Source organism: Lacerta agilis, chromosome 5 (genome assembly GCF_009819535.1).
Source record: "Lacerta agilis isolate rLacAgi1 chromosome 5, rLacAgi1.pri, whole genome shotgun sequence".
Classification (NCBI taxonomy): Eukaryota; Metazoa; Chordata; class Lepidosauria; order Squamata; family Lacertidae; genus Lacerta; species Lacerta agilis.
The window spans coordinates 24,547,456-24,563,054 of record NC_046316.1 but is presented as its reverse complement, the minus strand read 5'-3'; positions in this window follow the sequence as shown (position 1 = coordinate 24,563,054).

The following is a 15,599-nucleotide window of genomic DNA, read 5'->3' as shown; positions in this document are numbered from 1 at the left end:
CTGATGCAATTTCAGGCCAAGATCTCTCCTTTAAAAATCGCTTTCTCCAGGTCCGCAATCTCACATGGGTCACATGACTAGCACAGGATTTTGGATGCAGTAGGTGGTGTTCTGGATTTGAGCCACATTGTGTTGGAAGGTATACACCAACAGCACCTGAACCTCCAGTGACAATGTTGGACCCAGGTGTACTCATAAGCTACAGACCTGCTCCTTTCAGGGGAGTGCAACTTACCACCTCCTGGACTCAATAACTTGGTACACGTAATGCTTAGGTCTTTTTCAGGGTTATCTGGAATATATTTCATGTTGGTATTTGTCAGTATTAGACATAGGTCAATGGACATTGATTTGGCAAGATTACCTAAACCACACCTGTGTATTTATCCTATCACCTTAATATTCACAGAACACCAGAGTACCTTAAGAATTCAATCGTTGTTGTTGTTCAGTCGTGTCCGACTCTTCGTGACCCCATGGACCAGAGCACGCCAGACACGCCTATCCTTCACTGCCTCTCGCAGTTTGGCCAAACTCATGTTAGTAGCTTCGAGAACACTGTCCAACCATCTCACCCTCCGTCGTCCCCTTCTCCTTGTGCGTCATCCCTTCTCTCCGATCTTTCCCAACATCGGGGTCTTTTCCAGGGAGTCTTCTCTTCTCATGAGGTGGCCAAAGTATTGGAGCCTCAACTTCAGGATCTGTCCTTCCAGTGAGCACTCAGGGCTGATTTCTTTAAGGATGGATATGTTTGATCTTTTTGCAGAGTAGCATGTTGGACGCCTTCCGACCTGAGGGGCTCATCTTCCAGCGTCATAACTTTTATATGCCTGTTGTCTTTGTCCATGGAGTTTTCTTGGCAGGGATACTGGAGAGGCTTGCCAGTTCCTTCTCCAGGTGGATCACATTTAGTCTAAACTCTCCGCTATGACCTGTCCATCGTGGGTGGCCCTGCATGGCATAGCTCATAGCTTCCCTGAGTTATTCAAGCCCCTTCGCCATGACAAGGCAGTGATCCATGAAGGAGTTCAATCATAGTGCAAGAAATAATTTTAGTATTTTTCCTCCCATTAGCAACTTAACAAAATGCTTAGCTACTTTTTCACAATAACGGTGTGGCTCACTCAGATATTCAGAAAATGAAAACCACTTGAATATATGTTTAAGGCACATACTCATGGCCTATCAAAGTTGCATGGATTTCAAGGGAAATTAACCAAAGTATGAGGTTCTTCCCCAGAGTTGGAATTAAACTGGAATTACAGTCTGCAGTTTGGAAGCCCCTGGGCAGCTATTTAGTATTGTCTTAGGTACAGAAAAGGTAACATAGCACTCCTTTTGTTTTATTTTTTAATTACATAGCTTGGTAATGATCATAATTATTCAAAAATGCTCCACAAAAATGAGGAATTAGGCCTCAAATCTTTTCAGTGCATTAGATAAAATGCCAATTAAACTTCACTCTGCTGTGTGAGATTTCAGAAGTTAAGAGGTGTGGAAATACCTGCCAAAAACACAAGGTCAGAAACCCATTGTGCATCATAAAGTTCTTTAATGGGAGTTCCCTTTTCCCTCCATAAACTCCTCAATTACCTTCTGAGAAGGGAAAATTTAGTAAAGGACATTCCTAGCACTCAGGCCCTGAGCTTCCGGTTAATGCACAAAACCACGGTGAGAATGTGCACAAGTTCTGTCACTACTAATAAGGACATATTCCATGTGAACAGGTGCCATGCAAAGCACTATAGGATTGTTATTGGAAGGGATTTTTGCTATCCACTTAGAATAGACAGGCACATACCAGTACTATGTGCAGCACTTTTTGCAGCAATGGTCTCCCCGTACATATCAATACCATAATACCAAAAAGCACCCTTTTGAACATGTGCCTCGTGGAAGCAGTGCATAACTGCAGCTACGTGAAAGGTTATGTGTGAATGTTGTCCGCAGATGTGAAGCACCCGTATACTGAGTCAAACCACTGCTCTATCTGTATTTGTAGGTGCCCCACACAGAGTAGGACCATTGCTCTATGTGGCCCAGAACATTAAATTAGAACATTAAATTAAATTTGTTAGTCTTTACAATTCCACAAGTTTCTTTCCTGTTTTTATTTGAGTAATTTTTACACTACTCTTCTTCAAAAATGATCTGATATATAATCATAATATATAATCAACATAAACTCAGTCATAAAGCAAATTAAAAGATCAGAGTAAGGTCTAAAAGACCTTAAAATACAATTCTGTGCATGACTACTCATATGTCCGCCCCATTGAGTTTAATGGGACTTCCAAGTAAGTGGCTGTGGGATTGCAGCCTTAAAGGTCTAGAAGAATAGAAAAGGGTTTTGCCTGGTGCCTAAAGGATAGCAAGTATGGTGTCAGAAAAGCCTCTCTGGGAAGGCAGTTCATGAAATTGTGTCCTCCCTAAAAGAGGGTCCATGTTGCGGTGAGACCTGGAGACCCGTCTCCTATGTTGTTGGTGGGTAAGATTGGTCAGCCACAACACCTGATTGGTAGGTCCCTCGATGTTGGGTTTAATCTGGCCAATGGGCCACAGTCCAAATGGGTCAAGGGATCTATATATACCCATGCACGTGACCCAGAGCTTCCTCTTTCAATGTGTGCATTCAGAATACCCGCCCACCTCTCCCTACTTTTAGGGCTTTAGTGCTTGACCTTGCTATGCCGTCGTGTGTCGTCTGTCGTTGGGACAGGGGCATGGCAGGAATTTCCCCCACTTGGCTGATTGGCTGTTGCCATTTGGGTTTCGCCTTGCTGCGTAGCAAATTGTCACAACTTGTAAGGTTGCGGATAGGCACTGGTTCAGGTGATAGGGACAGGAGAACGCTCTCACCATCCCTATGTGAAGAGTATTCCGTTAAAGGAATCCAGGGACTCAAATGGTCTGGTCAACCCCTGAGAGGGGGTTGTGCCCATGCCTGAGTCCAGGGGGACATTTGGGTGGTGGACATAGTCTGTTCCCAGACTTTTCACCTACCACAGGTGTTCACCCTTGGCTGACCTATGCTGGTGCCCTGGGTCAGCGCTACCTGCAAGGGTGCAGGGAGCTAGTCATACCAGAGCCTATGCAATCACTCACTTTCTGTAATCAATAAAGCTGTGGCCTAAATTCTGCCAAAAACCAAACTAAAATTTGAGTCAAGTGTGAATTTATTTAAGGGGGAGGTCTCTAGGTGTGAACACGCAAATGGGACAGCACACCAAAAAATGCCCTCTCCCCTAGTTTGTCACTTTCTCCGTGTTGGCAGTGACAACCTGGAGAACGCCAGCAGGTGATCTTAACATCTGGGCATGTTGATATGGGAGTTGGCTTTCTCTAGGTACCAGATATACTAATGAGAACATTTAACTCTCGATCTTACTTGTCAAATCTTGATTTTCCCTTTGCTTTATACATATCAAGTCGAAACTTTGTTGTGTGTGCTTTTTAATGTCCCTGTACAAGGAGACATGAAAAAATGGATCTTTCATCAAAAACACAGCACAGCTGTTTGCTCAGCTATGTTTAAAAGTCCCCCATGAAGTCTTTTTACATCACTGTACTTTAAGAATGCAACATTTTAAAATATGTATCACACATATGTTCATAATACTGCTATTTATGTGAAATTCTCCAATATGCAGTGCCATCTGCCAGCAAATTCTAGAAAACCTAACTATTAATATCTGCTTTAATTACAGGGAGAACTCCATATGATTGCTACCAGTGAAAGAAATCTGATTGCTTGCGTTTATCTGGTCCACAATGCTTCAAACAGTGCTGCTGTTTGAACCCAGGGGTTCCTCAGAAGCTTATCAGTAGCAATCACTGCAAATGAGATGAACAGAAATGGGCATTTAGCTTCCCTAAAAGATGACTTTCTCATCAATATTAATTGCACTGAAAATGCACAGTCACAGGGCAATGCAGAGTGCACATTATGATGCATATGGCCAATGCAGGCATGAATTAAGTATACCCTTTTGAACATGTCCCTAAGCCTCTGCAGCAGGTAAAAGTAAAGGACCCCTGGACGATTAAGTCCAGTCAAAGGCGACTGGAGTTGCAGCGCACATATCTCTTTCAGGCCAATGGAGCAAGCAGCGTAGCACATTCATTCTTTAAAATCACATTAAAGTCATTCATTAAAATAATTTGTTTTCATTGTTGTGTTCTTACTTATTTCTGTTACTGCCCCTGCTGCTGCTACCACAACAGAGCAAATCTCACCATAGGTTTTATTTTCATTCCCCACCCTGACTCTTTTCTTGCAATCCCCTGAAACACCACAAAGTTTGGAGTATTCTGGGAAACAAAAAGGCAGCAGCCCAAACCAACTCTGTTGTCAAGAGAGATATGAGTCCGTCCCCCCTCAAAAAGTGATGAATGATATAAAGAAAACCAACCCCTTTGTCACTCACTTATTAGTCATTTCATAAGAAACGGAATTGAAGTGGGTAGGTTCCTTTTGTTTCAATTTCTGGCAACATGTGCTGCTAACCATACTTGCAGTTACTATCTGAGTCAACAAAGGCTCCCCAAAGCAGATACATAGCTCGGCTCTCAGCTGAGCACTGGCTTGTGGAAAGCCTGTCTCTGCAGAGCCAATTATCTGCTCAGTGCCAATCCTCAGCATGGTCTGCTTGTGGATTCTAAGCCACAACAGTGAATGGAACAGTGTGCCTCTGGTCAACAGATGCTGGAGATTAACTACAAGGGATACATACCACCACCATCCTGTCCTGTTATGAATGTTTCAGGGGTAATCTGTCTGACCTCTGCAATGAACAGATTGCTAAATTAAGATGGACAATTAATCTAGCCTAATATGGCGCTCATATTCATATAGGAGACTTTGGACATTATTTTTTTAATAAAAAGTGCAGATGAAGAGCTCAACAACAACAACAACAACAACAACAACAACAATGCTACCCATGTCCTGGCTTACTTTTCATCATCAAAGCATAATACACAGTGATACATGATGTGTAGTTTCCTGCCAAGTCCTGCCTTAGTAAGATTCACTTGCATTTTTCATATGGATTTGTTAACAGCAGTTAACCAGGTATTCAGACTGTGGAAAAGAAATCATTTCTTAGCAATCACACTTTAGTTTCCAATGACATTCTACAGCCTGGAATGCTGATGTGTTGGGTCCTGCTGCTTTCCCATTAAACATTAATCGGGAACACGGCAGGGCTGAGAACACGGGTGCTGCAGCAGTATGGAACGCAATTAGTGGGAGCATTGCAGACTCCCCCCCTTAATTGCCTGGCTTTCCGTAGCAGAACAGTAATTTAGACCATCCTAACACCACCTGTCCACATTCAAAGAGAAGCAATTTATAAATAACTCTGGAGAAACATATTCTCATGAGACTTTAGTCTGTATTAGAAGTAACAAATAACGATATAATCAGCCAGAATTGAAATGATCCAATGATGTTTTAAAAGTGTACTGATGCGAACTGCACATGTACAATATGAAGGTTGATTTTAATGTCAGGAATAATGATAAAATTATATACAGAAATTCATCAGCGGGGATGTGGTGGGGGGAAGGCATAGTATGCATAAGACCCCTAGGTTGAGTGAGTTAAGGATCTCAGTTGGCAGGAATGCAAAAGAACCTCGCTGGGAGGAGACAGTGTTATGAAAACTTCCCGCGGGGGCAGGTTGAGAGACTGACCCCCAAGGCAGACGAAGCCTCCGTGCCCTCTGGCTACTGGAGTCCAGGGGCACTTTGATAATATGCGATTGTTTCCCAGCTTGAAAAACAACACGCACAAGCCAGTAAGGCTAAAAACCTACTTTATTGTAGATAAAGTACAGAGTCTGTCTCTGCGTAGCTCATTATCGCAGAGCTGTCTGTAAAAGCGTCCAGCATCTCCTGACGCAGGACTGAAAGTAAAGTACATCCGTACATTACAATGACATCACATGTGGGAAGACTGGTGGATTTCCCACAGGGTGAAATATGACTCTTAGTCAAGTCAAGTGACCTCGCTTCTTGCAGCTCGGTCTGTACTAATATCACAACAGACAGTACCCTCCTCAATGGCTTGACTGAGCAGAGCAGAGTTTCATACATCCATAGGAAACTAATTAGTGTTGTTGAAGAGGTCACCAGCCCAATGTGCACATCTGGCATTCTGAGAAAGTGTTGCAGACACCAGTAACAAAATGGCTGCTGTGAGATGTGGTGCAACACAAAATGGCTACTGTGAAAGTTGTGTTATGGCTGAAAGAGAGGCAGAACCATCTGCTTCTCCATCAATGGAAGAAAAGGCACCTACAGGTACATCAGCCACCGCCATGCTTGCTGCAGAAAAAAGCCTTGGGAAATCCAAATCTGTCATACAATAAAATGTGGGCATGCTTAAGGAGCGATGTGAGTTCAATGTAGCTGAACCAGTGAAAACAGGAACTAAACAGGAACAGTCCCTTGTGTTTGGGGATTTTCGAGGTGGTGTTTGCTGAGACTTTTTGCAAGCAACATAGGAGGGACTAACAGGCACACTGGCAGCCATGGGTACTGTGTTGGCAAGCCCTGATCTATTATTTTAAAAGGAATTTATTGGGATCTAAGGATCATAGAGTTGTAGCTGAACATTTCTACCCTTGTTTTAAATATCCATCAAAAATCCAAGAATTCCAGGAGAGGAATCAATAATCTCAACCTAAAAATGCCACCACAGAGAACTGCAGCCCTATTTTTCTAGAAAAAGAGGTGCTGGAACTCACCATGAACACCTCCCTTGTTCTCTTACAATGGCAATGGCACTTGCGTATCGAGGACCTCAAGTCACCCCCCCCCCCAATGAATTGACACAGGAGACATAATTTTTGTTTGGGTTTTTGGAAATAATTTAGGCCACAACTTTATTTAAAATACAAATTCGGTGAGTGGTTGCATAGGCATTGGTTCAGACTGTTCTGTCCTACCGGACAGCGGCTGACCTCCAGTCAGCGTTGGGAGAATGGAGCTGGGGAGAGTTAAGGAGGCGGGGGACAGAACCTCCCCCTCCCCAGCGGTCCTGGGGGCTCTGACTATGGCCTTATCCCCGACCGGGGGTTCGGACAAAGCATAAGAGCCGCCGGATTCCTTTAACGGAATTCCCGTATCAACATGATTCTGGATGGGCACTGCCCAAACCAGCAATCCACACAGGAACCAATGCCTAACCGCCAACCTTACAAGTTGTGACAAGTTGCTACTGCAGTAGGCAAAACCAAATGGCAACAGCCAATCAGCCAGATGGACAAATTCCTACTGGGCCTCTGCCCCAAAAGCAGACGACCCCATGACAGGCAGTTGCAAGGTCAAGCGCAGAGGCCTAAGAAAAAGAGGGGGGGCGGGATGGGTGATCAGAAGCTCGAAGCCAAGAGGTAGATCACCCTGCGTGCAGAGGAATATATAGGATGCTGAGCTGTCCATCACAAATCGCTACATCTAGCTTTGCCCAGCAACACCTCTCTGCCCTATAGCTGCTAAGGCCGGCTGCCAGCCCCATCCCCACAGGAAGGGATGTGTCTTGCCAGGTCCTGATCGCAACACGTGCTCTTACTCATGGTAGAACCCGATTTACCTGAGAGGTGCAGGAACTGAGTCCCTGCATATCTGGCAAGTGACAAATCAAGTGGAAGGTACGTAGTCATACAATCAAGCTGGGTACAAAATGGGTTCTCTCTGCATGATTCAGAAACATGTCTGACCCTGGCTTTTTAGGGAGGCAATATATTGTCAAGTTCTAATTTCAGTAACTTTGATACTTTGAACAACTGTAATTGAAGTTCTAAATTTGCCTGCCATTTCGTTTCCCCAGATGGACATTTTTAAAGGGATGACTCCTGGGCAATTTTTGGCTTCCTAGTATTTCATCTCTTTTCTGTTTGAAGGATTATACCCTCCTTTTATTCTTTTCTGTGAGAATAATGCTTATAATGACGGACTCAGTGAATATAGAGCTGGGAACATTCAGCTCTTCATTAAACAGAGAATCAAGGAGCATAGTCAATTGAGTCCTGAGTGGGCTAAGCAAAAGAACTGGAAGAAAGATTTTTGGAGTTCACGAGCACTTGCTTGCTATGAGGCCATGAGGTCGAAACATAGTCTGAGCTAAAGTCAATAGAAGATTTAAGCATTGACTTGGTAGTTTCATTTTTAAATGTCTGAAGAATTTTATCTCAACATAATGCAAAACTGGATTGTGGTGATAGCATGCATTACATTCCTATTTTTTATTTTATTTTTTGCTTCCCACTTTGATTGTGGTGCCTTTATGATTTATGATACCAGAAGTAATTTTAAACCAGCACAACTTTCAACCTCACTAGAACTGTATTTAGAGCAGGGATGGTGGAGAAATGCATTCAATTACCATTTTAACATCAACTTGCCAAATTCACATTTCCCAAACCAATATGTGAGCAGAAACACAGCTCTGCTTCAAAATGTGCATGTCCCTCAAATTTTGTGATGCATTTCCCCAACAAAATAGTGTCTACGAACTTGCAGGTATTAGTCAGAAGTGCTTGCAAAATACATACGATAATGAAATTAATGTACCAAAAAACATTTTGTTAGGAAATGCATATACTAGAAAAATTGCACATAATGAGAAGTGTCCAGATTTCACACAGAAACTGGGGGGAGTATCACAAATGCAGCATTGGGTGAACCAAACTTAAGAGTGGAAACATGAAAAACAGAGAAACCAAAATGACAAATTCACTCCTAATTCTAAGCACCAGGTAAATACAGATTCTATAAAAAGAGATAAAACCTAGCTAGCAAATTCATATATAGCTATATTTTCCCCAAATATTTTTAAAAGTCTGTGAATTTCATCCGCTTTTTTCAAAACTATATTTTCAATTCCCCAGGATAGTGGATGGGGATAAAGAAGGCTCTTTTCTCCTTGAAGCAGATTTGGAGTTCAGTGGTGAGCTGAATTGGACAGCCTCCACATTGCTTTGAACCAAAGCAGGCAGCTTTCCAATGTGCCCAGTCAGGATGTGAACTGCATCCTGTGGTTGGTGCATGCCCCTATTTTGTATGTTAATACCAGCCAGATTAACATGTGAAAATAAACTGGAAAGTAAGTTTGAAACAACAAAAGAAGAAAATGGCTTAGAAAATAAGGTATTTATTTATCTGAGTTAAACTAGCAGCTTATCAAAATTATTCTGTACAGTATCAGTTGGAAACTCAGATTTGGAGGGCTGTTGCCAATTGCGTTTCAACAACTGCGGAAAGTATTATCCTTTGTCCACTGCTGTTTGTGTTTACCACTATGTCAGCACTCATCATCATCATCATAATGTATTACGGTCAAAGAACAGCTCGAAAAGCACAACTGGGACAGCTTTCACAAGAATAAAATATACATTTAAAGCAGTGTACAACAACAGCTTAAAGATTAAAATCTAAGATAAGCACATAAACACATAAAGGCCTAAAAATTTGGGCTACCAAACAAATTGGCTCTGACAAGGCCGACTTCAACTGTTTTCCTAGCAAACTAATTTATTTTGGGGGGTGGTCTGCGCCTGCAAATCTGCGCGCAGAACCTGGCGACCATCCAGGTCATCTTACGGTCTTTGCCTAAGAGAAGAAAATTGAGTTTAGACTCATCCGGAAGGTCAGCACTCATTCTTAGCACTGAACAATTAAACAAAGCAGGTCCAAGGCTGCTTTGTATTCTGTTCTGTGTCTGTTGTTCCTGGCTAGCATGGAATAGTGTATTATTATTGATTATAAGACCAAACAATGTTACATTGTTTCTTAGGAGCAAACTGTACTTTGTCAATAATCTAAATGTTCAGCCACCTCCTATCTCATGTTGCCGCTGCTGGAACATATACAGAACCGATCAGTCTAATTTGTCTTGACTGATGCTCCACTATTAAATTATGTACTTCTTGGGGGAAATGCTTCAGTAGATGTCTCACTGAAATGAAATTAGGTGAAGGTTTATCATTTGAGCATGATGAACAGGCTAAGGGGGAAAGTGCGCTTTCTCATGTCAATCGTCTCAAAAGGTTAGCATCTTAGAGGGAAATTATAGACTTGGAAGAGTTACACCAGAATAAATAAAAAAAAAGTGAAAGCAAAAATTCACTCCACAATTAGAACTGCCCATTTAATTTTAGGGAACAGCTGATCAGACAGGTATGATCCTATAAGCAAGGATGCCACAAAAAGGGTAAGGTCAGATACAAGTTCGATGGGTTGTACGGTTTCAGCCTGCAGGTGAGCGGGTTGGATATTTGAATGCTCTTCTACTAGGAAGGTTCTGACTATAAAGAAATGTGGGATATCAAGTTGGGGCGTTTGAATGAATTTTTTTTCTTTGAATTGCTAGCTTTTACATGCAGGAAGTTCATTAGATAGACAATTCAAACCCCCTGCAGATTGAGGAGATGGCGTCTTAGACATCTTTACTACTGTATTCTACATAAGCTGGTTCTTAATGATGCACATGTGACATGTTTTTGCAATATCAGGGACCCAAGTCTAAAATGTGCTATACTGGTTGTGCATCACCTCCAAATTGAATATTGTCAAGGGGGGGCGGGGCTTGAATCATGTCCCTCTCATGCTTAGTTAAGTAGTGTGAATCTACCAAGATACCAACCAGGAGGAATAACATTTCTAGAGACTTCTGAAACAATATTCTATTATTTTCCAGATCTACAATGCTGGCTCATGATGCCAAAAAGTAACTATTAAAAAATCAAAACTGGAAAGTACTTTTCCAATCAACAAATTAATGGTTTCCTAAAGGTTACTTGTGTACCTCGGGTTAAGCACTTAATTCGTTCTAGAGGTCCGTTCTTAACCTGAAACTGTTCTTAACCTGAAGCACCACTTTAGCTAATGGGGCCTCCCGCTGCCGCCGTGCCACCAGAGCACGATTTCTGTTCTTATCCTGAAGCAAAGTTCTTAGCCTGCAGCGTTATTTCTGGGTTAGCGGAGTTTGTAACCTGAAGCGTATGTAACCTGAACTGTATGTAACCCGAGGTACCACTGTATAGCTTAATCTCTCTCTATCTAGAAACTAATAATCCTCCACAGGATAAATCAACTTTTTTCTTCTCTTTCAGTAAGCTTACGCTCTGCTAAATTCTACAGGTTAATACAAGATTTACACACAAAAAAGGCAGATCTCAACAGCATGACCAAGAAACCCAGATTAGAATGCAACTGTGTTGACAGTTTGGTTCTAAACGAATGGGGTTGGGTGATGGGACAAGAGCACGGAGCAAAATTAACTACTCACAGGTGTGCCAAGAGCATTCCCATATTGCTGAGTGGTTTCTACCCATTCATATGGACAAAATTTAAGCTTTGCATTTGGCAACCAAGCTTTGTAATGGCAACTGGGAGCCTACAGAGGACAAGCTTTACAAATACTACCCATTATAATAATGAGCATTGTTGCAGTCCAACATGACCAAGTATTGGTGGGCAGGGGTATCCAAGCCGGCTGCTGTCTCTGAAAATTCACTGTCAGCCGCACACAAACACCCCCAATCATCTCAGCCATGTTGTCTTAGCTAAAGGATGGAATTGAGTGGGGGAAATGATCCAACCAGGACTTGAAGCTTCTGTTTACTTTCCTCACATTAACTTTAGATTTAACACCAGCTTTAAACCTACTTCTGTAAGAAAAGCATTCAGGGAAAGAATAGAAAACACTTGCCAACCTTCCTCAACCATTTAATTTCATTCACGTTCTTGCTTAGATCTCCACTTTCTTTTAATGGCACTCATCATCTCTTTCTTTCTGCAAAACTATATCTGTTGCTGTTTCGAAGCCATTTAGACATGTAAGGAAATATTCAAGCTTTATTTGGCTCCTGGAATATTCCAAAACAGAAATGTAGCTAAGGCAAAACATTCTATGCTTTTTGGAGCTTTGCTCACTCATTACATATAAAGATTTGATTACTGATTCCCTCTGATTTAGGAAAGAATATATATTCATAGATCCATCATCATAATCTAATCTTTTTTTATGTTTACATAGCCTGATTTATACTTTAAAGCCTTCTAAGTGGTGCTTTTTAATTACTGTATCATAATATATTCCATTTATTTAAATGCTGAAAAAAATAAATGTTTTCAAATGAATCTCTTGGCAAACTCCGTTTTCAGCCATTAATAATGAAGGCAGACCATAAAGCAGTAATCTTCCTTTATTGAACAGTGAATAGAAAAACAGTTCTTGAAACAATCAAAGGCAAAGCAGAAAAAACACATTTTGACCTCTTCAGATCCATTTATAGCTAACTTAACCAAGTGATACCAGATTTCTACAAACCTATCCAATTCAGGTAATGAGTTGGACTAATTTTTAGTAGTTGCAAGCTGGTTCCTGCTCATTAAGTAATTTCACTAAGCTAAGCTCTCCATTCCCCTCCTCAAAAAGACAAGCATGCTTGGAACCAGTACAAAGGTGCCATTCATTCCTTCTCCCTCTCTGTGGGTCACTCTATAATAATACGGATTGGAATTTATTTTCACTAGAGCAAGCTAAATCAATGTGAATTCTAGACCCTTCACCATGCCAAAGAGACGTTCAGGATAGGAGTGGGCAAAAAACACTAGGACATTAGTCTTCGTTCTGGGAAACTTACTTTCTGCAAAGCTTAGCAAGATCTGAAAGATACACACATCACATCCACACTGGCCAGGCCCTATGCCAGCTAGGGGTAGAAGGGTCTGTTTCTCACTCTTCCAATTTTAAATTCAGTTCTCCTGTTGAAAATTCATTGCATTTCAGCGCAAATGTCTCCAAATAAACACATTTTTGTTGCAATTCCCCCTAAAATAATGCATTTTTCCATGTTGTTTTCACTAATATGTGCATTTGATTCACAATGTCCCCTAATGTATGCATTTCTGTAAACATTACTTGGTTGGAAAACTTTGCGAAAGTCAGGCAAGTGTGCATTTTGAAGGGTAGCTGTGTTTTGGTTCACATATTGTTTCGGAAAATCTGAACTGTATATTTTTTCCTTTAAAAGCATACTGAGTTGACTTTCTCCTCCATCCCCAATGCTAGACATGGCCAAACTTGGCCCTCCAGATGTTTTGGAACTACAACTCCCATCATCCCTAGCTAACAGTACCAGTGGTCAGGGATGATGGGAATTGTAGTCCCAAAACATCTGGAGGGCCAAGTTTGGCCGTGCCTGCCTAATGCCAACTGGATATCAGGGTGGAAGCATTAGCTACTGCTATCAGTAGGTCTTTTAACAGTTAAGACAGTTGCTGTTGATGTTATCTCATTCATTTCTGGTGCCAGACATGAAGACTCCTCCACTAGGATATGAGGTCTGGATCAGAAAATCAATATGGGAGAAGACGCTACACATGGCACATAAGAGCCACATTTCTGGAAGAGAACTAAGAAGTGGGTGTTGATGACAGGAAAACCTACAGATAACTGGTAATTGTAATGTGGAGACTCAGAAGTAAGTAGACATTTGCCAAGAGAGTTTAGTAAATACCACTGACATTGCTTTAAGATTTTTTTCCTGACACTGGACTCAGATCACATTGCAAGCATAGTCTACATATATGGAGCCATCCATGCCCTGGTGTGGCTTTTCCTCACAGAGAGCCAGCAGCATTATGTGTATATTTGATTCATTACTTATCAACACCCCATACTGGCTATAGCAAATAGTGCCAGCACCCAGAGTCCAAAATAAATGCATTTTACAATTATAAAATGCAATACACACAACACTGTTACATAAGCTATAAAACTAAATTAAAGCCAATAACTTTCTTAAGCATTTCTACAGGAAATTAGCCCTTTATAACTTTCTACAGTGTTCTTAAAGTAAAACACAGCCTGCATACCGAGTCAAAAATAGTACCTTTCATTGAATACATCCATCAAAACACATCTGTACATGCATTTTTAGAGAGCACTTTAATTTGTTCAAATGTTGAATGGAATAAAAGGGGATATGGAGGCAAACATTTAAAGAGATTTTCTGTGTTTTCCTTTCTGACATTCAGCTTGGATTTTTTGCACCATGGAAAAATGCTTAATCAAGTACATGTATATTTGAAATACAGGATCCTTGCATCAAAAACAACCTGTGCAATATTTTTAAGTGTTGAAAGTTGTCCCCAAATTGCCCCCGTATTTATTTATTTTTTAAAAACTGGAGTTTTATAGCATTAAACTTTTTTCTTGCCCCATACCTTTGAGATAGGGAAACTTCCATGAACTGCATCACATCTGAATGTTGCTAATACAAAATGAGCATGGAGTGGACATGAATTTTTATACCCAATGTTCCCTGTGCTATGTGGCTCATTTCCTTTTCAGATGCCAGAAACTCAAATAATGATTTTTGGAGGAGTTTGGTATAATTTTTGGAAAGGAACACCAACCAAGAGTCAATAACTCTTTTGTTGTGTTCTTAAGATGGCATTTTTACTTATTCATACAACCGAGCTGTGTAGAAGTTGTTGGTATGCAATTGTGTCTTTCCTTACTATCCTTACAATCAGCTGCTATGGAGCTTAAACCAAGAACTGTGTGGATTCTTGTTCCTTGTGCCACCAGGACTGCTAGTCAGAGGAGGGAATGACCAACTGTTATTCCTGTGGCCTTCACACTGTGGGTGGGGGGGGGCAAGGGCCCCTAAAAATTGATAGGCTATCGCTTTAAGAAAATGCTAAGAAACTGAAAAAGCTTTGAAACTTCTGAGAAAGCTTTCGTTATGCAAGCACCCTTTGCAATGGGAAGAGAAGCTGCTCAGAGGCGGAGGAAGCCACTTGGTCACCCGGGGCGGCAAACCCGGGGGCCCGGCAGCAGCGCGTTTGCGCAGCATAGCTGCGTACGATGCACGATGCATGCACGTGTGTTGTACTTAGCGACGCATGCACCGTGCGTACCACGCACGGCACATGTGCTGCTGTGTATGGTGCACGGCACATGTGTGCTGCGCCGCTCCATAGTGGCACCGGTGGGTGGGCCCCGAGCAAGCCGTGGAGCGAGGCAGCCTCGCCCCGCAGCCTGCTCACAAACCTGCTCGGCGGCCTGCGAGCAAGCTGCAGAGCGAGGCCGCCCCACCCCGCGGCCCCGCTATGGAGCAGTGCTGCACGCATGCACAGCGTGCGACGCATGCACCATGCGTCATACGCAGCGACACATGCGCCATGCAGGCAGGCCCCGAGCAAGCCGCGGAGCGAGGCAGACTTGCCCAGCAGCCTGCTCGCGAACCTGCTCGGTGGCCTACGATCAAGCCATGGAGCGAGGCCGCTCCACCCCGTGGCCCGTCACACCCCTGGAACCTGGGGCTCCCCGCCCCCATTGTCCCCACCTCGCTACGCCACTGAAGCTGCTAACATTTTTATTGCAGAACATATGCAGCTATGCACATAGGTTCAACAAATGCACAATAGAAAATGTAACACAATGCTATAAAAATGTAACACAATGTTTCTACACTGAGGCCATATAGATGACAGCAAAACAGCTGGTGCTTATGCTAAGTTTGCACAAGTGCACTAACATGAAATGTATCCAATAACTGAATGAGGTAATGAGAAATACT